General features: G+C 44.0%; 1 protein-coding gene across 4 annotated transcripts in view; it reads right to left on the reverse strand.

Annotated features, from left to right (window-relative positions):
* LOC137334185 (ERC protein 2) overlaps positions 1–23,858 on the reverse strand; it is a 631,578-nt gene extending 607,720 nt beyond the window's left edge. For all 4 annotated transcript variants that reach the window (XM_067998749.1, XM_067998748.1, XM_067998751.1 and 1 more), the window contains exons 1-2: positions 23,798–23,858; positions 23,023–23,243 (exon numbers count right to left, since the gene is read on the reverse strand). The gene's annotated coding sequence lies outside the window, so the exon portion shown is untranslated. The remainder of the gene's footprint in view (positions 1–23,022; positions 23,244–23,797) is intronic.
* Positions 23,859–27,936: the final 4,078 nt, after the last annotated feature.

The following is a 27,936-nucleotide window of genomic DNA, read 5'->3' on the forward strand; positions in this document are numbered from 1 at the left end:
GAACAAAGAGATCTTGGAGTACAGGTTCATAGCTCCTTGAAAGTGGAGTCACAGGTGGATAGGGTGGTGAAGAAGGCATTCAGCATGCTTGGTTTCATTGGTCAGAACATTGAATACAGGAGTTGGGATGTCTTGTTGAAGTTGTACAAGACATTAGTAAGGCCACACTTGGAATACTGTGCACAGTTCTGGTCACCCTATTATAGAAAGGATATTATTAAACTAGAAAGAGTGCAGAAAAGATTTACTAGGATGCTACCGGGACTTGATGGTTTGACTTGTAGGGAGAGGTTGGATAGACTGAGACTTTTTTCCCTGGAGAGTAGGAGGTTTCGGGGTGATCTTATAGAAGTCTATAAAATAATGAGGGGCATAGATAAGGTAGATAGTCAAAATCTTTTCCCAAAGGTAGGGGTGTCTATAACGAGGGGGCATAGATTTAAGGTGAGAGGGGAGAGAAAAAGGGTCCAGAGGAGCAATTTTTTCACTCAAAGGGTGGTGAGTGTCTGGAACGAGCTGCCAGAGGCAGTAGAAGAGGCGGGTACAATTTTGTCTTTTAAAAAGCATTTGGACAGTTACATGGGTAAGATGGGTATAGAGGGATATGGGCCAAGTGCAGGCAATTGGGACTAGCTTAGTGGTATAAACTGGGCGACATGGACATGTTGGGCCGAAGGGCCTGTTTCCATGTTGTAAACTTCTATGATTCTATGAAATTGATTATAAGTATGCAAGCTAAAGTTGACAATTATACAGACTTAGTTTGTTGAGAAAATGCTGCAGTGGGCCTTCTGCTGTTTCGGCCTCAGCCAAATGGAGACCGAAGAAAATGAGGGAGGAGGCATGCAATTGTCATTCCTGCCTCATTAACATCCTTTCAGGGGAATTCCCCAAAGTACTCAGACCCAGCATGATAGGTTGTTGCCCCTTTTGCCTGCTTTGCACAAGGAAATAGGTGTACCTAGGGCATACAGCAATGTCAAATGTGCCACCTGATCTATTTGAAGATTCAGATTTTGCACCCAAAGAAAGAAAAATATTAGTGCTGGGGAATAAAACCCTTTTCCACCTTTGGCATGGAGTATCAGCATCAAGCATTTTTAGGTCAGATATAGCATAGACCAGATACAAACCAAGCTCCTCCTCTGCTCCAACAATGTATTTAAATTACAGCCTCAAAGCACATCCCTACAGCATTGTGAACTTACATTCCTCTCTCTCTTCACCCAAGTATTTACTATTTTGCTTGTGACATCTTTGATTGAGATTTCCAATTCATGCTGAACTGAGCATTTTTTTCTACAGACCAATACCCACCAGGAACCAGATTAAGGCCTCTCAGACAATCATCACAGTCAGCAGAGACAAGACTTTGATCCAGTTGCCTAGGCTGAATATGAACCTAGGTCCCAGAGGTGAATGCACTGTGTGCTAATCCACTAAACCACTCAGTCCCCCTCATTTGATCTTTTTCTCAAATTTTTCATCAAGCAGAGAAGAGTTCAACTTAGAAAGAGAGTAACTGAAACATCTGTGGCAATGATGTACTAATGAAATATTAATAGAAATAGATATAATATAAATGTAGATTCACTATTTTGAATATAATGTGTCAAAAACAAATAAATTATTGCACAGAAGTAGCTGGGGACCCAACAATGATAGTAGTGTTTGTGATGTTTTTCCAGAAATATTTGGATCAATGAGTAAATTTCCTAAGCAACTTGCTCCATACACTGCACATAGGTTTGTTGTACCTTGGGAACATAGGTTAAAAAGTACCACTACTAAAAGGAAACGCAAAACAAACAATAAAAAGGGAATGAGAACGATAATTGCAGGGAGTAAAATTTTAATGAAGAATACCGGCCACAAATGGCACCAGTTTCACAGGTGACCAAGACCCAGACAAGCAACAAGGGAAACCATTAAACACATACAGTATGTGTCAATTAATAAGAGAATGAAAGGATGAGAAGCCACAGCTCGAGTACTGCATACAGTTCTGGTCACCACATTACAGGAAAGATGTCATTACACTAGAAAGGGTACAAAGGAGCTTTACGAGGATGTTGCCGGGACTGGAGAATTTTAGCTATGAGGAAAGATTAGATAGGCTGGGGTTGTATTCTTTGGCACAGAGGAGGCTGAGGGGAGATTTAATTGAGGTGTATAAAATTATGAGGGGCCTAGAGTGGATAGGAAGGACCTATTTCTCTTAGCAGACTGGTCAATAACCAGGGGGCACAGATTTAAAGTAATTGGTCGAAGGAATAGAGGGGAGCTGAGGAAAAGTGTTTTCACCCAGAGGGTGGTAGCGGTCTGGAACTCACTGCCTGGAAGGGTGGTAGAGTCAGAAACCCTCATCGCATTTAAAAAAGGTGCTTGGTTGTGCACTTGAAGTGCTGCAACCTACAAGGCTGACATCCACTAAGATCTGGCCCGAGTAAATTGGAATCATAGATTGGCAGACAAAACTGTAATTGAACAGTGGGCGGCCTTTAGAAAGGTGATTCGGTACAGAAAAGGTACATTCCAGAAAGGGAGAACGGTAGGGCAACTAAAGCCATAGCTCCCCGGATGACAAAGAAGAGATGAAGGGGAAAAAAGCGGCGTATGACAGGTATCAGGTTGAGAACACAAGTGAGAACCAGGCAGAATACAGAAAGTTCACAGGGGAAGTGAAAAAGGAAATAAGAGTGGCAAAGAGAGAATATTAGAATAGACTAGCGACCAACATAAAAGGGAATCCAAAAGTCTTCCATAGACATGTTAACAGTAAACGGGTAGCAAGAGGAGAGGTGGGGCCGATTACGGACCATAAAGGAGATCTGCTCATGGAGGCAGTGGGCATGGCTGAGGTACTAAATGAGTACTTTGCTTCTGTCTTTACCAAGGAAGAAGATGATGCCAGAGTCTCGGTAAAGGACAGCTAGCCTTTCTAGTACCTCTTTCAATTTTTAGCCCATCCAGTATCTCAACTACATCTTCCTTTACTGAGACTCTGGCATCATCTTCTTCCTTGGTAAAGACAAAAGCAAAGTACGCATTTAATACCTCAGCCATGCCCACTGCCTCCATGAGCAGATCTCCTTTATGGTCCCTAATCGGCCCTACCTCTCCTCTTGCTACCCGTTTACTGTAAACACGTCTGTAGAAGACTTTTGGATTCCTTTTTATGTTGGCCGCCAGTCTATTCTCATACTCTCTCTTTGCCACTTTTATTTCCTTTTTCACTTCCCCTCTGAACTTTCTGTATTCTGCCTGGTTCTCATTCGTGTTATCAACCTGACATCTGTTGTACGTCCCTTTTTTTCTATTTCATTTTGCTCACTATCTTCTTTGTCATCCAGGGAGCTCTGGCTTTAGTTGCCCTACCTTTCTCCCTCGCTGGAATGTACCATGTCTGTACCGAATCACCTTTCAAAGGCAGCCCACTGTTCAATTACAGTTTTGCCTGCCAATCTATGATTCCAATTTACTCGGGCCAGATCTTAGTGGATGTCAGCCTTGTAGGTTGCGGCACTTCAAGTGCACAACCAAGCACCTTTTTTTAAATGCGATGAGGGTTTCTGACTCTACCACCCTTCCAGGCAGTGAGTTCCAGACCGCTACCACCCTCTGGGTGAAAACACTTTTCCTCGGCTCCCCTCTATTCCTTCTACCAATTACTTTAAATCTATGCCCCCTGGTTATTGACCACTCTGCTAGGCCCCTCATAATTTTATACACCTCAATTAAATCTCCCCTCAACCTCCTCTGGTCCGGACGGGATGCACCCTAGGATGCTGAGGGATGAAAGGGGGGAAATTGCGGAGGTACTGGCCATAATTTACCAGACATCCTTGGATACGGGAGTGGTAGGAACATAGGAACAGGAGTAGGCCATTCAGCCCCTCGTGCCTGCTCCGCCATTTGATAAGATCAAGGCTGATCTGTGATCTAACTCCATATACTCGCCTTTGGCCCATATCCCTTAATACCTTTGATTGCCAAAAAGCTATCTCAGATTTAAATTTAGCAATTGAGCTAGTATCAATTGCCGTTTGCGGAAGAGAGTTCCAAACTTCTACCACCCTTTGTGTGTAGAAATGTTTTCTAATCTCGCTCCTGAAAGGTCTGGCTCTAATTTTTAGACTGTGCCCCCGACTCCGAGAATCCCCAACCAGCGGAAATAGTTTCTCTCTATCCACCCTATCCGTTCCCCTTAATATCTTATAAACTTCGATCAGATCACCCCTTAACCTTTGAAACTCCAGAGAATACAACCCCAATTTGTGTAATCTCTCCTCGTAACTTAACCCTTGAAGTCCGGGTATCATTCTAGTAAACCTATGCTGCACTCCCTCCAAGGCCAATGCGTCCTTCCAAAGGTGCGGTGCCCAGAACTGCTCACAGTACTCCAGGTGCGGTCTAACCAGGGTTTTGTATAGCTGCAGCATAACTTCTGCCCACTTGTACTCTAGTCTACTCTATAAAGGCCAGCATTCCATTAGCCTTATTGATTATTTTCTGCACCTGTTCATGACACTTCAATGATCGATGTACCTGAACCCCTAAGTCCCTTTGGACTTTTTACCATTTAGAAAGTACCCTGTTCTATCCTTTTTTGATCCAAAGTGGATGACCTCACATTTGTCTACATTGAATTCCATTTGCCACAGTTTTGCCCATTCATCTAATCTATCAATATCCCTTTGTAATTTTATGTTTTCATCTACACTGATTACAATGCCACCAATCTTTGTGTCATTGGCAAACTTAGATATGAAACTTTCTATGCCTTCATCCAAGTCGTTAATAAATATTGTGAATAATTGAGGCCCCAAGACAGATCCCTGCGGGACTCCACTAGTCACATCCTGCCAATGTGAGTACCTACCCATTATCCCGACTCTCTGTCACCTTTCGCTCAGCCAACTTCCTAACCAAGTCCGTACTTTTCCCTCGATTCCATGGGCTTCTATCTTAACTAACAGTCTCTTATGTGGGACCTTATCAAATGCCTTCTGGAAGTCCATATAAATAACATCCATTGACATTCCCCTGTCCACTACTTTAGTCACCTCTTCAAAAAATTCAATCAGGTTTGTCAGGCCTTTCACAAATCCATGCTGGCTCTCTCTGATTAACTGAAAATTCTCAAGGTGTTCAGTCATCCTATCCTTAATTATAGACTCCAGCATTTTCCCCACAACAGATGTTAGGCTAACTGGTCTATAATTCCCTGGTTTCCCTCTCCTTTCTTAAAAAGCAAAGTGACATGTGCAATTTGTCACTCTTTAGTGCTATTATTTTCTTCATTACTGTTGCTTTACTTATATTAATTTTATCGAGTCCCTGTCCCCAATTCAATATTAGTTTTCTTGGGATTTCCGGCATGCTATCCTCTTTTTCTATTGTAAATACTGACGCAAAGTAATTGTTCAACATGTCCGCCATTTCCCCATTGTCAATGACAATATCCCCACTTTCAGTTTTTAAGGGGCCAACACTGCTCCTGACCACCCTCTTTTTCCTAATGGAACTATAAAAGTTCTTCGTATTGGTTTTGATATCCCGTGCAAGTTTCTTTTCATACTCTCTTTTTGTAGCTCTTACTATCTGTTTTGTGACCCTTTGTTGATCTTTGTATCTTTCCCATTCGCCAGGATCTGTGCCATTTTTTGCCTTTTTGTATGCCCTTTCCTTATGTCTTATACTGTCCCTTACCTCTTTAGTTGTCCATGGCTGTTTTTTTTGGCAACTAGAGTTCTTGCCCCTCAGGGGTATAAACCGATTCTGTATCACGTTAAATGTTTCTTTAAACATTTCCCACTGATCATCAGTCGTTTTACCCATTAACAGATTTGCCCAGTTTACGGTGGACAGTCTCTGTCGCATCCCTTTGACAATTGTAAACAATTTTACAACACCAAGTTATAGTCCAGCAATTTTATTTGAAATTGTTAAAGGCAATTTTAATAGAATTTCAAATAAAATTGCTGGACTATAACTTGGTGTTGTAAAATTGTTTACAATTGTCAACCCCAGTCCATCACCGGCATCTCCACATCATCCCTTTGAAGTCGGCCTTACCCAAGTCTAGAATCTTAGCAGCTGATTCACTATTTTTCCTTTCAAACACTACATTGAACTCGATCATGTTATGATCACTATTGGATAGATGTTCACGCGCAGTTAAGCCGTTAACTAAATCTGGTTCATTACTCATTACTAAATCTAGTATGGCTTGCCCCCTTGTTGCCTCTAGGACATACTGCTGTCGAAAACTATCCCGGACACAAGAAATTGACTACCTTTCTGACAGTTGCTAGTCTGCTTTTCCCAATCTATGTGAAGGTTCAAGTCCCCCATTAAGACCACTATGCCTTTCTTACATGCTTGTCTAATCTCTGCATTTATACAATCTAGCACTTCAGAGCTGCTGCCAGGTGTCCTATACACAATTCCCACTATAGTCTTAGATCCTTTCCTATTTCTCAACTCAACCCATAAGGTCTCTGTTAGCTGCTTACCTCTCGTTATATCCTCCTGAATATCATTGAAGTGATTTCATCTCTAATCATTAAGGCTACTCCTCCCCCTCTTCCATTTTCCCTGTCTCTCCTGTAGACCTTATAACCCGGTATATTTAGTTCCCAATCCTGACCATCCTGCAACCATGTCTCAGTGATAGCTATCATGTCATACCCTCCAATTTGAATTTGAACCTGTAGTTCATTTAATTTCTTCCTTATACTCCGTGCATTTGTATATAGAACTCTTAGTTGGGCCATACATCCTAGCCTGACCTTGTGCCAGAGGACTGGAGAATTGCAAATGTTACACCCTTGTTCAAAAAAGGGTGTAAAGATAAACCCACCAACTATAGGCCAGTCAGTTTAACCTCGGTGGTGGGGAAACTTTTGGAAATGATAATCCGGGACAGAATTAACAGTCACTTGGACGAGGGTGGATTGATTAGGGAAAGCCAGCACAGATTTATTAAAGGCAAATAGTGTTTAACCAACTTGATAGAGTTTTTTGATAAGGTAACAGAGAGGGTAGATGAGGGCAATGCAGTTGATGTGGTGTATATGGATTTTCAAAACGCATTTGATAAAGTGCCACATGGTAGGCTTGCTATTAAGATGGCAGCCCATGGAATAAAGGGGGACAATAGCAACATGGATACAGAATTGGCTAAATGATAGGAAGTGGTGGTGAACGGTTGTTTTTTGGACTGGAGGGAGGTGTGCAGTAGTGTTCCCCAGGAGTCGGTGCTGGGACCACGGCTTTTCTTGATATAAATTAATGACTTGGACTTGGGAGTACAGGGCACAATTTCAAAATTTGCAGATGACACAAAACTTGGAAGGGTAGTAAACAGTGAGGAGGATAGTGACTTCAAGAGGATATAGACACTCTGGTGGCATGGGCAGACACGTGGCAGATGAAATTTAACGCAGAAAAATGCGAGGTGATGCATTTCGGTAGGAAAAATTAGGACAGGCAATATAAACTAGAGGGCACAATTCTAAAAGGGGTGGAAGAGGAGGGATCTGGGGGTATATGTGCATAAATCGTTGAAGGTGGCAGGGCAGGTTGAGAAAGCCATTAAAAAAAGCATACGCGGTCCTGGGCTTTATAAATAGAGACAGAGTACAAAAGCAAGGAAGTCATGATGAACCTTTATAAAACACTGGTTCGGCCACAACTGGAGTATTGTGTCCAGTTCTGGGCACCGCACTTTAGGAAGGATGTGAAGGCCTTAGAGAGGGTGCAGAGGAGATTTACTGGAACGATTCCAGGGATGAGGGACTTAAATTACGTGGATAGAATGGAGAAGCTGGGATTGTTCTCCATGGAACAGAGAAGGTTGCAAGGAGATTTGATCGAGGTATTCAAAATCATGAAGGGTCTAGACAGAGTAGATAGAGAGAAACTGTTCCCATCGGCGGCAGGGTCAAGGACCAGAGGACATAGATTTAAGGTGATTGGCAAAAGAACCAAAGGTGACATGAGGAAAAACTTTTTTACACAGCGAGTGGTTAGGATCTGGAATGCACTGCCTGAGGGAGTGGTGGAGGCAGATTCAGTCATGGCCTTCAAAAGGGAATCGGACAAGTACTTCAAACGAAAAAATGTGTAGGGCTACAGGGATAGGGCGGGGTAGTGAGACTAACTGGATTGCTCGTGCATAGAGCCAGCGCAGACTCGATGGCCCGAATGGCCCCTTCCGTGCTGTAACCTTCTATGATTCTAAGGCAACGGACCAAGAGCTGGAAAGTGGGATTAGGCTGGATGGCTCTTTTTTGGTCGGCACAGACACGATGGGCTGAATGGCCTCCTTCTATGCCATAAATGACTGTGATTCTATTCTAACCCTATTCCATTTTTTTTTTGCAACTTTAATTTGAAAAAGAAATTAATTAAGAATCAGGCATTGCACTGGTCTTTTGGTATCAATTTGAATACAAGAATGAGGGATTTTCTAAAGAAGCGACAAATTAGTATGCTGAAGTGGCACATAAAAGGACTATGTGAATGTTTGGAATCCAACATTCCACCATATATTGCGACAAGAGATTGAAGACAGTCTCACCACAATTGAAACAGTCCCTGGTTGATTTAATACAGATTCAACTATTTAGCCATAACTTAAAATGTCGCAGTGGGAGCCATCATCACACTTCCAAGATTAGGCAACTGAAAATGATATTTCAGTGTTCAGCCTCTGTCCCCAACTCTCCCTGAATGAGCAAGAGGGAGTAAGTGTTGGCAACAGTGGCTGGGCAGTAAAATATCACATTTCAATGCATTGGCTTGAGAAATATTGCAATAATGGCTACCATATTTGGAAATCTATCCCGGTGTGATCGGAAGTCTTTTTAAAAAAAAATAGGAAGATTTGCAGGAATGCTCAAAAATAAAAGCTATGGTGAAGACTTAAGAGTATACCAGTTTCAAAGGATATACATTTCACACAAATGAAAAATGAACAATGGTGGTATGATGATAATATAATTTAGAACAGTCAGTACTACACCTTAAATAAATGCAGGAGTTATTAAGATTTTGAAAAACTTTACACCAGTGAGTAGGATATACGTTACAAAGCAAAAAAAATGCCAAGAGTTATCTACAGATCAGATGTAAATATTTGAAATTGCACTTGGAGGGTGACGACAAAGCGAAGATACTTGAATTATGGTATTTTTTCATAGGTGCGGAATATCCATCAGGCTCAGATGATGCATGCGTAAGTGAATTAGAAATATCTTCTACACGTGTGCTTAAGCATCTCACCTCCCCCATTCAATCTTAGCTAAATTGCTCCAATATTTCTACTAGCATTCTCTGAACATGCAAATAGTATTCCATTCAGTGCCAGTGGGTTGCACAAAAGTAATGGAAGCATTTTATTTCTGCATAAAAATAGTTTCAAACTTTCACTAATGAAAACAGCAATTTGTTTTGGCTACGTAACATAATGCACCACATTAGTGATTGTACATTATTGTTGATTATTAGCATTTCACAAAAGCAACATACTCATAACTCAGAAGCCCTGTGAAAACTGGTTTTGAAGGTCTATGTTCCAACTGGGGAAAAAAAATCCCAGTAGCACATCAGAGTTGCAATATTCTACAGGCCATTATACAAATCAGGTTCCATACTATTCTGAAACACAAAAGCCACAAAACACAAATTATTCCTCTTTCAAGTTTCACTCATGATATAGCTTATCTGTGCAGCCAAAAACTAATACTCATACAGAACAACCAACAAAGGGTATCATGGAAAATGCCCAATTCTGCCAGTTCTTTTAGAGTATTAAAGATCAAGAACGCACATACGCCACAGCTATAAATGAACTATGATGGTCTTTCAAAACAGTCAATGATCACTGGAACCACCGTTACAAGTGAAACTACTGTTTAATTCTATGGTCACATAACTACCGTAAAGCTTGAAAGTATTTCAGTGATTTGAAATACAAACCGGCTTTGTTGCATACGGTATTTTACAGACATCAGCATATAATTAGGACTAATCAAAAAAATATGAAGGTTTTCCCATGTTGGAAATTAATTCTTTCAGAAAATTCTGATTAGTCAATCATCTGCAGCACTGATTTGTTTTCTTCCTTCATTTTATTTATTATACGACTTTCTTTTTTAAAAAATTACTTTGAAAGCATCCATGATGTGTTCCAATGCGCTTTCAACTCAGAAGTAAAATTTAGTCATGCTGGCTTATCAAAACAGTTAACCACAGGCATAGCCAAAGTCTTAATTTTATATAAAGTTCTCCCCCCAAAATTGCAACTCCCTGCCCATGCTTCAAGAATGCTCCAGAATGCTGCAGCACAGAGTACCGAGATGTATTACCGACATATTACCAACATAGCTTCTTCATGATGGACAGACTCTTCACATAGCTTTAAAATAATCCCAAAGAGCAAAAGTTCCACTTGTACAATCAAGCAACCATTTGAGTAATTGGTTAACACAAGGTAAGACAGAGTATAAAACTAAAAGAAATTGCTTACACAAATGCCAAGAAAAATGGTAATGCAGCGGACTGGGACATAAGGCACAAGGAGTCGGTGAGCGGCGGGAAAGAGCGAGACCAGAGCGGGGATATAAACAGCGCGGAGAAAGCGAGAGTTCAGTCGGTGAGCGGCGGGAAAGAGCGAGACCAGAGCGGGGATATAAACAGCGCGGAGAAGGCGAAAGTTCAGTCGGTGAGCAGCGGGAAAGAGCGAGACCAGAGCGGGGATATAAACAGCGTGGAGAGAGCGAGAGTTCAGTCGGTGAGCGGCGGGAGAGAGCGAGACCAGAGCGGGGATATAAACAGCGCGGAGAAAGCGAGAGTTCAGTCGGTGAGCGGCGGGAAAGAGCGAGACCAGAGCGGGGATATAAACAGCGTGGAGAAAGCGAGAGTTCAGTCGGTGAGCGGCGGGAAAGAGCGAGACCAGAGCGGGGATATAAACAGCGCGGAGAAAGCGAGAGTTCAGTCGGTGAGCGGTGGGAAAGAGCGAGACCAGAGCGGGGATATAAACAGCGTGGAGAGAGCGAGAGTTCAGTCGGTGAGCGGCGGGAAAGAGCGAGACCAGAGCGGGGATATAAACAGCGTGGAGAAAGCGAGAGTTCAGTCGGTGAGTGGCGGGAAACAGCGAGACCAGAGCGGGGATATAAACAGCGCGGAGAAAGCGAGAGTTCAGTCGGTGAGTGGCGGGAAAGAGCGAGACCAGAGCGGGGATATAAACAGCATGGAGAAAGCGAGAGTTCAGTTGGTGAGCGGCGGGAAAGAGCGAGACCAGAGCGGGGATATAAACAGCGCGGAGAGAGCGAGAGTTCAGTCGGTGAGCGGCGGGAGAGAGCGAGACCAGAGCGGGGATATAAACAGCGCGGAGAAAGCGAGAGTTCAGTCGGTGAGCGGCGGGAAAGAGCGAGACCAGAGCGGGGATATAAACAGCGCGGAGAAAGTGAGAGTTCAGTTGGTGAGCGGCGGGAAAGAGCGAGACCAGAGCGGGGATATAAACAGCGCGGAGAGAGCGAGAGTTCAGTCGGTGAGCGGCGGGAGAGAGCGAGACCAGAGCGGGGATATAAACAGCGCGGAGAAAGCGAGAGTTCAGTCGGTGAGTGGCGGGAAAGAGCGAGACCAGAGCGGGGATATAAACAGCATGGAGAAAGCGAGAGTTCAGTTGGTGAGCGGCGGGAAAGAGCGAGACCAGAGCGGGGATATAAACAGCGCGGAGAGAGCGAGAGTTCAGTCGGTGAGCGGCGGGAGAGAGCGAGACCAGAGCGGGGATATAAACAGCGCGGAGAAAGCGAGAGTTCAGTCGGTGAGCGGCGGGAAAGAGCGAGACCAGAGCGGGGATATAAACAGCGCGGAGAAAGTGAGACTCTGAGACCAGCGGCAGAGTTCGGGGTGACGTCACCAGTCAGAAAGTGACGCGGCACAGGGGAGGCAGCTGATTGGTGAGTAGGTTCAGGTGAGTATTTCTACCATTTTACTGCAAGTAAAGTAATAAGAAAGGGAAGGTCTGCAGGTTTTATAGCAGGTAGTGTTTTTTTTTTTAAGTGAACCTAGGTCCCTAGTATAGTTAACATTTTCTAATTTCAACGTAATTTATAGGGGTAACTAAGCTAAGGCAAGTCATGGCAGCAGACCTCGCACCCGTGATATACCCCTCCTGCAAGATGTGGGAAGTCATGGACACTAACAGTGTCCCTGCCGACCATGTGTGCAGGAAGTGTGTCCACCTGCAGCTACTGACCGATCGTATCGCGGAGCTGGAGCTGCGGGTGGATTCACTGCGGAGCATCCGCAATGCAGAGAAACTCGTGGATAGCACGTTTAGCGAGTTGGTCACACCGCAGGTAAAGGGTGTACAGGCAGGAAGTGAATGGGTGACCACCAGGCAGAGTAAGAGGTGCAGGCAGGTAGTGCAGGGGTCCCCTGTGGCCATCCCCCTCTCAAACAGGTATACCATTTTGGATACTGTTGGGGGAGATGGCTCACCAGGGGAAGGTGACAGCGGCCAGGTTCATGGCACCGTGGCTGGCTCTGCTGCACAGGAGGGCAGGAAAAAGAGTGGGAGAGCTATAGTGATAGGGGACTCGATTGTAAGGGGAATAGACAGGCGTTTCTGCGGACGCAACCGAGACTCCAGGATGGTATGTTGCCTCCCTGGTGCAAGGGTCAGGGATGTCTCGGAGCGGCTCCAGGACATTCTGGAGGGGGAGGGTGAACAGCCAGTTGTCGTGGTGCATATAGGTGCCAACGATATAGGTAAAAAACGGGATGAGGTCCTACAAGCTGAATTTAGGGAGTTAGGAGATAAACTAAAAAGTAGGACCTCAAAGGTAGTAATCTCAGGATTGCTACCAGTGCCACGGGCTAGTCAGAGTAGGAATGACAGGATAGCTAGGATGAATACGTGGCTTGAGAGATTGTGCAAGAGGGAGGGATTCAAATTCCTGGGCCATTGGAACCGGTTCTGGGGGAGGTGGGACCAGTACAAATTGGACGGTCTGCATCTGGGCAGGACTGGAACCAATGTCCTAGGGGGAGTGTTTGCTAGTGCTGTTGGGGAGGGTTTAAACTAATGTGGCAGGGGGATGGGAACCGATGCAGGAAGTCAGTGGGAAGTAAAGTGGTGACAGAAACAAAAGGCAGTAAGGGAGAGTGTACAAAACATGACCGGACAGATGGTCTGAGAAAGCAGGGCAAAGACCAAGGGAAGTCTAGATTAAACTGCATTTATTTCAATGCAAGAAGTCTGATGGGCAAGGCAGATGAACTCAGGGCATGGATGGGTACATGGGACTGGGATGTTATAGCTAAGGGAGGGGCAGGACTGACAGCTCAATGTTCCAGGGTACAGACGCTATAGGAAAGATAGAGCAGGAGGTAAGAGAGGAGGGGGAGTTGCGTTCTTGATTAGGGAGAACATCACGGCAGTCGTGAGAGGGGATATATCCGAGGGTTCGCCCACGGAGTCTATATGGGTAGAACTGAAAAATAAGAAGGGAGAGATCACTTTGATAGGATTGTACTACAGACCCCCAAATAGTCAACGGGAAATTGAGGAGCAAATATGTAAGGAGATTACAGACAGCTGCAAGAAAAATAGGGTGGTAATAGTAGGGGACTTTAACTTTCCCAACATTGACTGGGACAGCATAGCATTAGGGGCTTGGATGGAGAGAAATTTGTTGAGTGTATTCAGGAGGAATTTCTCATTCAGTATGTGGATGGCCCGACTAGAGAGGGGGCAAAACTTGACTTCCTCTTGGGAAATAAGGAAGGGCAGGTGACAGAAGTGTTAGTGAGGGATCACTTTGGGACCAGTGATCATAATTCCATTAGTTTTAAGATAGCTATGGAGAATGATAGGTCTGGCCCAAAAGTTAAAATTCTAAATCGGGGAAAGGCCAATTTTGATGGTATTAGACAGGAACTTTCAGAAGTTGATTGGGAGAGTCTGTTGGCAGGCAAAGGGACGTCTGGTAAGTGGGAGGCTTTCAAAAGTGTGTTAACCAGGGTTCAGGGTAAGCACATTCCTTATAAAGTGAAGAGCAAGGCTGTTAGAAGTAGGGAACCTTGGATGACTCGGGAGATTGTGGCCCTAGTCAAAAAGAAGAAGGAGGCATATGACATGCATAGGCAGCTGGGATCAAGTGGATCTCTTGAAGAGTATAGAGATTGCCGGAGTAGAGTTAAGAGAGAAATCAGGAGGGCAAAAAGGGGACATGAGATTGCTTTGGCAGATAAGGCAAAGGAGAATCCAAAGAGCTTCTACAAATACATAAAGGGCAAAAGAGTAACGAGGGAGAGAGTAGGGCCTCTTAAGGATCAACAAGGTCATCTATGTGCGGAACCACAAGAGATGGGTGAGATCCTAAATGAATATTTCACATCGGTATTTACGGTTGAGAAAGGCATGGATGTTAGGGAACTTGGGGAAATAAATAGTGATGTCTTGAGGAGTGTACATATTACAGAGAGGGAGGTGCTGGAAGTCTTAACGCGCATCAAGGTAGATAAATCTCCGGGACCTGATGAAATGTATCCCAGGACGTTATGGGAGGTTAGGGAGGAAATTGCGGGTTCCCTAGCAGAGATATTTGAATCATCCACCGCTACAGGTGAGGTGCCTGAAGATTGGAGGGTAGCAAATGTTGTGCCTTTGTTTAAGAAGGGCGGCAGGGAAAAGCCTGGGAACTACAGACCGGTGAGCCTGACATCTGTAGTGGGTAAGTTGTTAGAGGGTATTCTGAGAGACAGGATCTACAGGCATTTGGAGAGGCAGGGACTGATTAGGAACAGTCAGCATGGTTTTGTGAGTGGAAAATCATGTCTCACGAATTTGATTGAGTTTTCTGAAGGGGTAACCAAGAAGATCGATGAGGGCTGTGCAGTAGACGTGGTCTACATGGACTTTAGCAAAGCCTTTGACAAGGTACCGCATGGTAGGTTGTTACATAAGGTTAAATCTCATGGGATCCAAGGTGAGGTAGCCAATTGGATACAAAATTGGCTTGACGACAGAAGACAGAGGGTGGTTGTAGAGGGTTGTTTTTCAAACTGGAGGCCTGTGACCAGCGGTGTGCCTCAGGGATCGGTGCTGGGTCCGCTGTTATTTGTTATTTATATTAATGATTTGGATGAGAATTTAGGAGGCATGGTTAGTAAGTTTGCAGATGACACCGAGATTGGTGGCATTGTGGACAGTGAAGAAGGTTATCTAGGATTGCAACGGGATCTTGATAAATTGGGCCAGTGGGCCAATGAATGGCAGATGGAGTTTAATTTAGATAAATGTGAGGTGATGCATTTTGGTAGATCGAATCGGGCCAGGACCTACTCCGTTAATGGTAGGGCGTTGGGGAGAGTTATAGAACAAAGAGATCTAGGAGTACAGGTTCAAAGCTCCTTGAAAGTGGAGTCACAGATGGATAGGGTGGTGAAGAAGGCATTCAGCATGCTTGGTTTCATTGGTCAGAACATTGAATACAGGAGTTGGGATGTCTTGTTGAAGTTGTACAAGACATTAGTAAGGCCACACTTGGAATACTGTGTACAGTTCTGGTCACCCTATTATAGAAAGGATATTATTAAACTAGAAAGAGTGCAGAAAAGATTTACTAGGATGCTACCGGGACTTAATGGTTTGACTTATAGGGAGAGGTTGGATAGACTGAGACTTTTTTCCCTGGAGAGTAGGAGGTTTAGGGGTGATCTTATAGAAGTCTATAAAATAATGAGGGGCATAGATAAGGTAGATAGTCAAAATCTTTTCCCAATGGTAGGGGAGTCTATAACGAGGGGGCACAGATTTAAGGTGAGAGGGGAGAGATACAAAAGGGTCCAGAGGGGCAATTTTTTCACTCAAAGGGTGGTGAGTGTCTGGAACGAGCTGCCAGAGGCAGTAGTAGAGGCGGGTACAATTTTGTCTTTTAAAAAGCATTTGGACAGTTACATGGGTAAGATGGGTATAGAGGGATATGGGCCAAGTGCAGGCAATTGGGACTAGCTTAGTGGTATAAACTGGGCGACATGGACATGTTGGGCCGAAGGGCCTGTTTCCATGTTGTAAACTTCTATGATTCTATCATAGGAACAGGAGTAGGCCACACGGGCCCTTCAGCCTGCTCTGCCATTCAATAAGATCATGGCTGATCTTCGACCTCATCTCCACTTCCCCGCCAGATCCCCATATCCCTTGATTCCTCTTGAGTCCAAAAATCTTTCGATCTCCACCTTGAACATATTCAATGACTCAGCATTCACAGCCCTCTGGCGTAGAGAATTCCAAAGATTCACAACCCTCTGAGTCACGAAATTCCTCCACATCTCTGTCTTAAATGGCTGACCCCTCATCCGGAGACTATGCCCCCAGTTCTTGACTTTCCAGCCAGGGTAAACAACCTCTCAGCATAACGTCAATCTCACCTGTCAAGCCTCCTCAGAATCTTATATGTTTCAATGAGATCACCTCTCATTCTTCTACACTCCAGTGAGTATACATCCATTCTCCTCAATATCTCCTCATAGGACAACCCTCTCATCCCAGGAATCAATCTAGCGAACCTTCGCTACACCACCTCTAAGGCAAGCATATCCTTTCTTAGATAAGGAGACCAAAACTGTACATAGTACTCCAGGTGAGGTCTCAAGGTGTCAACCTGGTGAAGCTACAAACTCAGGACTACATGCATGCTAAACAGCGGAACCAACATGCTATAGACAGAGCTAAGCGATTCCACAACCAACGGATCAGATCAAAGCTCTGCAGTCCTGCCACATCCAATCGTGAATGGTGGTGGACAATTAAACAACTAACGGGAGGAGGAGGCTCTGCAAACATCCCCATCCTCAATGATGGCGGAGTCCAGCACGTGAGTGCAAAATACAAGGCTGAAGCGTTTGCAACCATCTTCAGCCAGAAGTGCCGAGTGGATGATCCATCTCGGCCTCCTCCCGATATCCTCACCGTCACAGAAGCCAGTCTTCAACCAATTCGATTCACTCCACGTGATATCAAGAAATGGCTGAGTGCACTGGATACAGCAAAGGCTATGGGCCCAGACAACATCCCAGCTGTCGTGCTGAAGACTTGTGCTCCAGAACTAGCTGTGCCTCTAGCCAAACTGTTTCAGTACAGCTACACACTGGCATCTACCCGACAATGTGGAAAATTGCCCAGGTATGTCCTGTCCACAAAAAGCAGGACAAATCCAATCCAGCCAATTACCGCCCCATCAGTCTACTCTCAATCATCAGCAAAGTGATGGAAGGTGTCGTCGACAGTGCTATCAAGCGGCACTTACTCACCAATAACCTGCTCACCGATGCTCAGTTTGGGTTCCGCCAGGACCACTCGGCTCCAGACCTCATTACAGCCTTGATCCAAACATGGACAAAAGAGCTGAATTCCAAAGGTGAGGTGAGAGTGACTGCCCTTGACATCAAGGCAGCATTTGACCGAGTGTGGCACCAAGGAGCCCTATTAAAATTGAAGTCAATGGGAATCAGGGGGAAAACTCTCCAGAGGCTGGAGTCATACCTAGCACAAAGGAAGATGGTAGTGGATGTTGGAGGCCAATCATCTCGGCCCCAGGACATTGCTGCAGGAGTTCCTCAGGGCAGTGTTCTGGGCCCAACCATCTTCAGCTGCTTCACCAATGACCTTCCCTCCATCATAAGGTCAGAAATGGGAATGTTCGCTGATGATTGCACATTGTTCAGTTCCATTCGCAACCCCTCAAATATTGAAGCAGTCCGAGCCCGCATGCAGCAAGACCTGGACAATATCCAGGCTTGGGCTGATAAGTGGCAAGTAACATTCGCGCCAGATAAGTGCCAGACAATGACCATCTCCAACAACAGAGAGTCTAACCACCTCCCCTTGACATTCAACGGCATTACCATCGCCAAATCCCCCACCATCAACATCCTGGGGGTCACCATTGACCAGAAACTTAACTGGACCAGCTGTATAAATACTGTGGCTACAAGAGCAGGTCAGAGGCTGACTCACCTCCTGACTCCCCAAAGCCTTTCCACCATCTACAAGGCACAAGTCAGGAGTGTGATGGAATACTCTCCACTTGCTTGGATGAGTGCAGCTCCAACAACACTCAAAAAGCTCGACACCATCCAGGACAAAGCAGCCCGCTTGATTGGCACCCCATCCACCACACTAAACATTCACTCCCTTCACCACCGGCGCACTGTGGCTGCAGTGTGTACCATCCACAGGATGCAATGCAGCAACTCGCCAAGGCTTCTTCGACAGCACCTCCCAATCCCACGGCCTCTACCACCTAGAAGGACAAGAGCAGCAGGCACGTGGGAACAACATCACCTGCATGTTCCCCTCCAAGTCACACACCATCCCGACTTGGAAATATATCGCCGTTCCTTCGTTGTCGCTGGGTCAAAATCCTGGAACTCCCTTCCTAACAGCACTGTGGGAGAACCGTCAACACACGGACTGCAGCGGTTCAAGAAGGCGGCTCAGCACTACCTTCTCGAGGGCAATTAAGGATGGGCAATAAATGCCGGCCTCGCCAGCGATGCCCACATCCCATGAACGAATGAAAAAAAATAGAAAGAAATTTGCTAATATCACTCCATTATTTAAGAAGGGTGGGAGAGAAAAACCAGGTAACTACAGGCCTGTCAGGTTAATGTCAATTGTGGGGAAGCTACTAGAAACTGTCATTAGGGATAGAGCGACTAAGCACTTTAACAAATATGAGTTGATCAGAGAAAGCCAACATGGGTTTGTTAAGGGTAATTTATATTTGACAGAGAAATCATTTCCTCTGGTGAGGAGAATCAAGAACAAGAGGACATAATCTTGAAATTAGAGCTAGGCCATTCAGGAATCACTTTTTCCACACAAAGAGTAGTAGAAATTTGAAACTCTCTTCCCAAAAAAGGTTGTAGATGCTAGGACAATAGGAGTTTTCAAGACAGATAGATAGATTTTTGCTAGGTAAGGCTATCGAGGGATATGGAACAAAGGTGGGAAAATGGAGTTGAGGTGCAGATCAGCCATGATCTAATTGAACGGTGGACTAGGCCTGAGGGGCTGAATGGCCTACTCCTATTGCTAATGTTCCTAAAAGCTTTTCCCAATACTATCACAGTTGACCACAATCCTCTTTTCCATTAACTTTTCAGCTGCTTTAATAGCAGCCTTAGTCTTGTTTTTTTTTAAAAACTTGTTTTGTGTATTAAGTGCCTTTAATTTATAAAAACATTTTTGTTTACATCTTATTTGTCTTTGTACATGAAATGATTCCCTACACAGCAAGCATCTGATCGCAACCACACTGCTAAGGAATATTTAGTGGAAGCCAGCCACCTCTGGGAGGAATAGTAAGATACAAAAAGTTTAGCCAATCACCATGGAGCCCTCATCCAATCCTCCTAGTGAGGGTTTACACAGTGGTGCTGGCTGGGTGTGAGAGTAAACTGATGTGCTCAGTACATGCAGCCTGGTTCCTCTGGCCATACACACTGAACTAGCAGAGATACCCTTAGCAACACAAACAAGAGAAAGCAGTAGCAAAACACTTGGTGGGGGTGGGGGGGGGTGCGGAGAGAGTGGGTGAGCAGATTGAGACACACATTAGGTGGGGGTGGGGGTGGGGGCAAGGGCAGGGGCTGTTACAGTTGAGAAACACTTGATACAAAATTAAAAGTTCTGATTACAACTCTTATTATCAATGTCGCTGTGCCATAATGAGCAAGTTTTGCTTCAAGATATCAAACATACAGGTGGTTAAATGTATCCTCTGTGTGCTGCTGAGTCAAACAGATATGGAAGGTCCTAGATTTAATCCCTGATCTGTGGCAAGCCAACTGATCTCAGCCAGTTCACAACAGTTCTTAAAAAGATTTTGGAACATCATTTGTCGTCAGTCTTGCAAGGCTTCTTTTCCTCTAATTTTCCCTCCCTCCTCCACTGAAGGTGGTAACTCATGCTGGATTTGGCACTTCCACAGGCAATGGCATTCATCCAGTAGCATGACCATTCTTCATGCATGAACCTAGACAGTGACTGTTGGCAGACAATTGAACTATGTGAGGGCATCACAGCAGTGTCCAATCCTGTCCTTAGCCAGTGTACACATCCACATATTTCCAGCACAAAATACTTGATAGGTTAGGAAAATTGGCTGACTTTTTACCTCTCTAATCAAAAATACTGTGACCAATTGTTGTGTCCCAATCACTGACCCAGCCAAGATTAACTAAATTAGTACAGGCAGACCCAAGATGAACCCTGAAACTTTATTTGTCATTGTGGCTTAGTATCAAATCATTTTGTGCTTTTACCCACTAATCCATCTGGAAAACCTGAACTTACCATTTTTGATTAACACACATCTGAAATACATGGATGTCAGACGCTTCTCCATGAGAGGGGCAGGTAAAAAGAATATCTCATCAGTGGGCAAGTTACTTCATGCCACCCTTACCTTCTATTAGTAGCATTGGAAATTACTGCCACACTCTTGGTTGAGAATGGTGCATCATAAAGAAAACAAAGACTTGCATTTATAAAGTACCTTATCTCATCTCTCAGAAGTGTCTCAAAAGCACTTCACATATATCGAATTACTTTGAAGTGCAGTAACTGTTAACTTGTCAAAGGGGAACAGAGGGAAAGAAATGGATGGAAGAGGGGAATAAAATAATTCATTTGATAAAAAAAGAGGAAAAAAACCTTAAAAAGGAAATAGTAAACCCCAAAGCCAGAAATGTTAATAATTTCACATTGGTGTTTGGGAAAAGTGTTTTTGTATGTAATTCCACAACTGAGAGACTTATTTAAACTCACTTATGGGAGTAAAATCTATAACCAACAATTTCCTATACAGCTTCCAGATCTGATATGTGGTGTCATTTTATTTTGTGTGTGTGGGGTATACGGGCACTTATCATGGATACCAATGTACAATGGCAATGTGATGCAGGAGAGCTGACTGGTGGGGTGAACACTTCATCAGTCAATACTGAACCATAATAGTGATAAGCATAAGAGGGAAGAGAACAGCATCCATGCTTCTGGCAGGGTGAATATCAAGCGCAGCTAGTTGAGGGAAGCCATTAGGATTACAGCATTTGTGTAAAGTAAGTTTCTTATTGTGGCCCCAGCCATACAAAGAGCAGCTGTTCACCTATAATGATGCACAGAAATATTTACTAGGATAGGAAAAATGGCTACAAACACTCAAAACCCTAGGCATCATGGCATTGTTAAATAAATCAAAAATAAGAAGCCAATCCAAACTCTGTGTGAAGGGTTCCTATTTAAGTCTGCCGTTTTTTTGCTGTTGTTTCTTACCCCACCCCCCATTAAGTGCCCCTGCATCATGTATTATTTCCCCAAGAGGAAGAATACCTAATCTGCTCCTAGGCTTTCATCTGTGCCACTTTGTAATCAGCAAAGGATGACTCACCCTTAAGGATTTTTCCCCTTCCACTTTGCAAAATGCCTTTAGTTTCCTTTCAGCATCTCTCCTGGACAACACATTCCAATTCGATTGGTGGTGGGAATAAAAGTTACATGTACAAATCTACATGGTACTGTGATTATGCATCACCTGTATTAATCCACAATTATTTATTATTTGTATGTGGGTAATGCTAGTGGATTTGCCATTTGATCAATTTTTATATGGTTTTGTTTTCATTCAGTGGTATTGCTATATTTGAATTGGAAGGTTTCTATGGGCCAGAGTTATATCATAAATGTTCCAGTGTTGTATATTTCTGCAGTTATTTTTTTTACTGGCTGAATGTTTTTTTCTGTATAGCATTTGTTCTAAAAAAACAGAATGTTCAAGTTACATGTCAGTAGTGAGAACTCACCATTGCAATTTTCAGGAACAATATGTCGGGCTGTGACAGCAATGCACACGATGTTGCCTTGGTTACAGATGTCAGTAGCGCTGTGTGGTAGATTTTATGCAAATAAATGTCTAATTTTTTTTGAAAAAAAGTGAATTTTGAGCTTATCAAGGTTTAGTTTAGCAGTGATGAGATGTTGAACATTTTCTACTTTTTGTACCCGCTGGCAGCCAAATCAGATAAGTACAAATTAGATATAACACACAGCTTCCTCTACTCAGCATGGCACACAGCCCCACTGCACACCAGCATGACTTTCCACCTCCGGCATCCCATAGCTTCTACAAGCTCTGAGCCAGACTGGCAATTAGCACTAAATTATGGAATGTTTTGTGTTGTGGATTCATGCCTATGAACTAGAATGGGATTGTTCCACCTCATATTTTAGGCCCTTACAGCCATTGGAAAGAGAGATTTTCATCCTACCCATCTGGAGTAGATTCAAATTCAGATCCCAGTAATTTAAAAAAAACTGAATACAAATCCAACTCTGCAAACAACCATAATTCAAGTGTTTTTAGTGTCACATAGGAGGTCTATTGCTAGCAGCATTTCATTATTTGGCATATGTTAACGCTGTGGGTCTCGTATGCCCATAATGTATCAGGTCTCACAAGCAAAATAGATGCTGTTATGCACCAGTACCAGTGGACTATTTAAAAAATCAAGAAAATAACATTTTTAAAACATTACAATTAGAATTATTTGTAAGCAACCAATATCAGTGATTCTCATGAATGATGCAGTATGAACATCTAGGATCCCAACGACTGCCAGCCATTCTTGTAGCATCACAAGATATTCACCTGCCTAAGAATCATTTGTCAGGGAAGCACGAGCTAATCAAAATAGAATTTACAGACTTGTAAATAATTTCACAGCAAAATATTAAACGGTGCCTGTATTTTATAAAGCTTCACATATTTGCTTTGACATCCCAGAAATCTAAAGGCAATTTTTTTTTTAAATGAAGCACCTTTGATCGATTAAACTACATGAAAATGACAGTCCATAAATGCTACCAAAAAAAGCCTTCAATGGGTTAACGCCAATACTGTCCGTACTGCTTTTTATTTAAAAGAGAGGGCTCACCCAAAATCGAGATTGCAGCCAAACTTGACATCAGCCAACCCCGACCTCGCCGATTGGTCAAAACAATCTGGATTTCTTAATTTTTGACTTGCTGGATGGTCTGTGAAACGTCAATCAAAATATTCCCCACCATCCCCAGTACCAGGTTTGGTAGAGGCAGCAGATTCCGCGGACCCATCAAACACGGTGGTAGATGGAGAGGGCTGAGCCCAGGAAACCGCCTAGAAATCAATACGTTGATTAAATCTTAGTTACTTTTAAGAAAATGTGTTTTTTAAAAACAAAATGATATAGTAATGACGATCTCAAATACATTAAAAGGCACCGTAACGTCCAGCCATTTATTCTGGCAATGGGCGTTTGCTGTACTCATTTTGGTTTAGCAATGCACAATATATCTAATATAAATGGCATTTTGAGGCCTTCTGTTGAAGAAAAATACGCACTTAACGTTGATTAATGTGTATTTAACACAAAATATCCCGTTCCCGTTGCCTTGATTTACAAAAGATTTCTCGCCTTCCCTTGAAGCTGCAATAATTAAAGCCAGTCGCTCACCTCCAATCATTGCATCTGTCTCCTCACACTACAAGCCAAATTGAAAATGTTAAAACAAAACCCAGCTATGTGACACCAGGACTCTGCTGCTGCTTGCTGCTGCTGCTTAAAAGGCACCCGGCAATAGCCGCATTGAACCCCCCCTATGCAGTCATCCTCTTGAAAGAAAAAAAAACGAGCACAAAATAAGAACCGGTTCTTCAGAGAAAATTTTTACCTCGGGAATCCCTCCTCAGTCCTTCACCATTCAGCTTATCCCAGCCAGGCTTGACTTAACATTCCCAGCATTCCCAGCATTCTACACCTTCTCTACAATTGGCTGGAACTACATCCAGCCAGGGAATTTAAAGAGACAGTCACTTTTCGATTTCGACACTTGCATTCGGATCTCGTCCTCTTTATTTATTTTTACGATCATTAGTCACTTTTTTATGTTACTAATGGCGCTGGTATTTTTTTGTGCCCAGCAGTTCTGATTCAGAACAAAAGAGCTGTGAAATTTGACATTACACAGCAAATACACTTTAGGTCTGCTGTCTATTATTTTTTTAAAATCGCATGTTATCGTCTCAGCCTGTGTTCAGAGCTGCAGTCGCCTTTTATTCTCCCTGGTTGAAGTTTTGACACAGTTAGAGGGCGTGGGCTGGCGTTATGAAATAGAGGTAGAACTACAGTATTACATTCCGCCCTAACATATATTTGTACTGTACGAAAACAACAATTGAGAACAAAAATCCTTGTTACCCAATTGTTGTGACTTCACGATTTTTAGCACCCACCAATTCCGCCCCCTCCCATCCCAACCATGCAAAAGCAATATTACACTCTGCCCTAACATATATTTGTGCCATAAAAAAACAGAAATCAAGGAAAAAAGTCCTTGTTGCCCAGTCAATTTTTGTGGCCTTCTGTATTTTAGCACCCACCACCATGGGAAAGGAGGATAGTGAGTGTGTGTGTCTGGGGGGGGTACTTTTCCTAAGTTTGTCCATGGCAGAATGAGAGAAGCAAAATAGATCAATAATAATTTAATAGATCAAAGAGGCAGGTCACCTATCTGCCAATACATCTTTCGGATGAGACGTAAAACCAAGGTCCCTTCTGCCCTCGCAGGTGGACATAAAAGATCCCATGGTGCTATTTGAAAGAAGAGCAGGGGAGTTCTGCCTGGTGTCTTAGCCATTATTTATCCCTCAACCAACATCATTAAAACTGATTATCTGGTCGTTTATCTCATTACTGTTTGTGGGAGCTTGCTGTGCGCAAAATTGGCTGCTGTGTTTCCTACATTGCAACTGTACGCTTCAAAAGTACTTCATTGGCTGTGAAACGCTATGGGATGTCCTGTGGTCATGAAAGGTGCTATATAAATGCAAGTTCTGTTTTTCCTTCATAGTGATTTATTTTTCTGGTCACATGGATGTCCGACACACACGAAACGCCATTCTTAAGAATTTCAAAACCAAGCTGCTAAGTAATCTACACAGGTAAATATGACTGTCCGCTTAGCTCAGTTGCTAACACTCTCACTTCTAAGTCAAAAAATTGTGGGTTCCAGGACATTAGTGCATTATCCAGGCTGACACTGCAGGACTGAGCGAGTACTGCATTGTTGGAGCTGCTGTCCTTTGGCATAGATGTTAAACTGAAGCCCTATCTACTGTTCAGGTGGATGTTAAAGATCCCATGGTGCTATTCAAAAAAAGATAAGGGAGTCCTATGGTGTCCTGGCCAAAATTCTTTCTTCAACCAACATCACCAAAAAATAGTTTCACTGGTCATCCCTCTCCTTGTTGTTTGTGGCATCTGGCTATATGCAAAATTGTAAACAATTTTACAACACCAAGTTATAGTCCAGCAATTTTATTTTAAATTCACAAGCTTTCGGAGGCTTCCTCCTTCCTCAGGTGAACGTTGTTGGAAATGAAATCCTCGAAATGAAATCGCATTTATAAATCACAGAACAATGCTTGGTGATTACAGACAGTTTTTTCAACTGCCCGTTGCCAAGGCAATCAGTGTGCAGACAGACAGGTGTTACCTACAAGTTCTCTGAATATACAAATCACCAAAAAAAATACAAAAAAAACAGAGATAGAGAGGTAGAAACATAGAAAAGACAGCAACTGACCCGTTATATTAAAAACAGATAACATTTGTTCGCTGGTGGGGTAACGTGTAGCGTGACATGAACCCAAGATCCCGGTTGAGGCTGTCCTCATGGGTGCGGAACTTGGCTATCAATTTCTGCTCGACGATTTTGCGTTGTCGTGTGTCTCGAAGGCCGCCTTGGAGTACGCTTACCCGAAGGTCGGTGGCTGAATGTCCTTGACTGCACCATGGACTACTCCTCAGAATCAGTTTCTTTCTTGGACACACGAATCTCCATCAAAGACGGGCACCTCAGCACCTCACTCTACCGCAAGCCCACGGACAACCTCACGATGCTCCACTTTTCCAGCTTCCACCCTAACCACGTCAAAGAGGCCATCCCCTATGGACAGGCCCTGCGAATACACAGGGTCTGCTCAGACGAGGAGGAACGCGATGGACACCTACAGACGCTGAAAGATGCCCTAGTAAGAACGGGATATGACACTCGACTCATCGATTGACAGTTCCGACGGGCCACAGCGAAAAATCGCATAGACCTCCTCAGGAGACTAACACGGGACGCAACCAACAGAGTACCCTTTGTCGTCCAGTACTTCCCCGGAGCGGAGAAACTACGCCATGTTCTCCGCAGCCTTCAACATGTCATCAATGACGACGAACACCTCGCTAAGGCCATCCCCACACCTCCACTACTCGCCTTTAAACAGCCACCCAACCTCAAACAGACCATCGTTCGCAGCAAATTACCTAGCTTTCAAGAGAACAGCGTCCACGACACCACACAACCCTGCCACGGTAACCTCTGCAAGACATGCCAGATCATCGACACAGATACCACCATCACACGAGAGGACACCACCCACCAGGTGCATGGTTCATACTCCTGTGACTCGGCCAACGTTGTCTACCTCATACGTTGCAGGAAAGGATGCCCCAGAGCATGGTACATTGGCGAGACCATGCAGACGCTGCGACAACGGATGAACGGACACCGCGCAACAATCACCAAACAGGAGGGTTCCCTCCCAGTCGGGGAACACTTCAGCAGTCAAGGACATTCAGCCACCGACCTTCGGGTAAGCGTACTCCAAGGCGGCCTTCGAGACACACGACAACGCAAAATCGTCGAGCAGAAATTGATAGCCAAGTTCCGCACCCATGAGGACGTCCTCAACCGGGATCTTGGGTTCATGTCACGCTACACGTTACCCCACCAGCGAACAAATGTTATCTGTTTTTAATATAACGGGTCAGTTGCTGTCTTTTCTATGTTTCTACCTCTCTATCTCTGTTTTTTTTTTGGTGATTTGTATATTCAGAGAACTTGTAGGTAATACCTGTCTGTCTGCACACTGATTGCCTTGGCAACGGGCAGTTGAAAAAACTGTCTGTAATCACCAAGCATTGTTCTGTGATTTATAAATGCGATTTCATTTCGAGGATTTCATTTCGACATCGTTCACCTGAGGAAGGAGGAAGCCTCCTAAAGCTTGTGAATTTAAAATAAAATTGCTGGACTATAACTTGGTGTTGTAAAATTGTTTACAATTGTCAACCCCAGTCCATCACCGGCATCTCCACATTATATGCAAAATGGCAGCTGTGTTCATCTACATACAAAAGTAACTGCACTTCAAAGTAACTCATAATATGAGAAGTGCTTTGGGACATTCTGAGAGACCTGATAGGGTTCTATTTAGATGCAAGTTCTTTCTTTCTATTTTTTTTTATTCGTTCATGGGATGTGGGCGTCGCTGGCGAGGCCCGCATTTATTGCCCGTCCCTAATTGTCTTGAGAAGGTGGTGGTGAGCTGCCTTCTTGAACTGCTGCAGTCCGTGTGGTGAAGGTTCTTCCACAGTGCTGTTAGGAAGGGAGTTCCAGGATTTTGACCCAGCGACGATGAAGGAACGGCAATATATTTCCAAGTCGGGATTGGTGTGTGACTTGGAGGGGAACGTGCAGGTGGTGTTGTACCCATGTGCCTGCTGCCCTTGTCCTTCTAGGTGGTAGAGGCCGCGGGTTTGGGGGGTGATGTCGAAGAAGCCTTGGCAAGTTGCTGCAGTGCATCCTGTGGATGGTACACAGTGCGCCGGTGGTGAAGGGAGTGAATGTTTAGGGTGGTGGATGGGGTGCCAATCAAGCAGGCTGCTTTGTCCTGGATGGTGTCGAGCTTCTTGAGTGTTGTTGGAGCTGCACTCATCCAGGCAAGTGGAGAGTATTCCATCACACTCCTGACTTGT

The sequence above is a fragment of the Heptranchias perlo genome, chromosome 17 (assembly GCF_035084215.1).
Source record: "Heptranchias perlo isolate sHepPer1 chromosome 17, sHepPer1.hap1, whole genome shotgun sequence".
NCBI lineage: Eukaryota > Metazoa > Chordata > Chondrichthyes > Hexanchiformes > Hexanchidae > Heptranchias > Heptranchias perlo.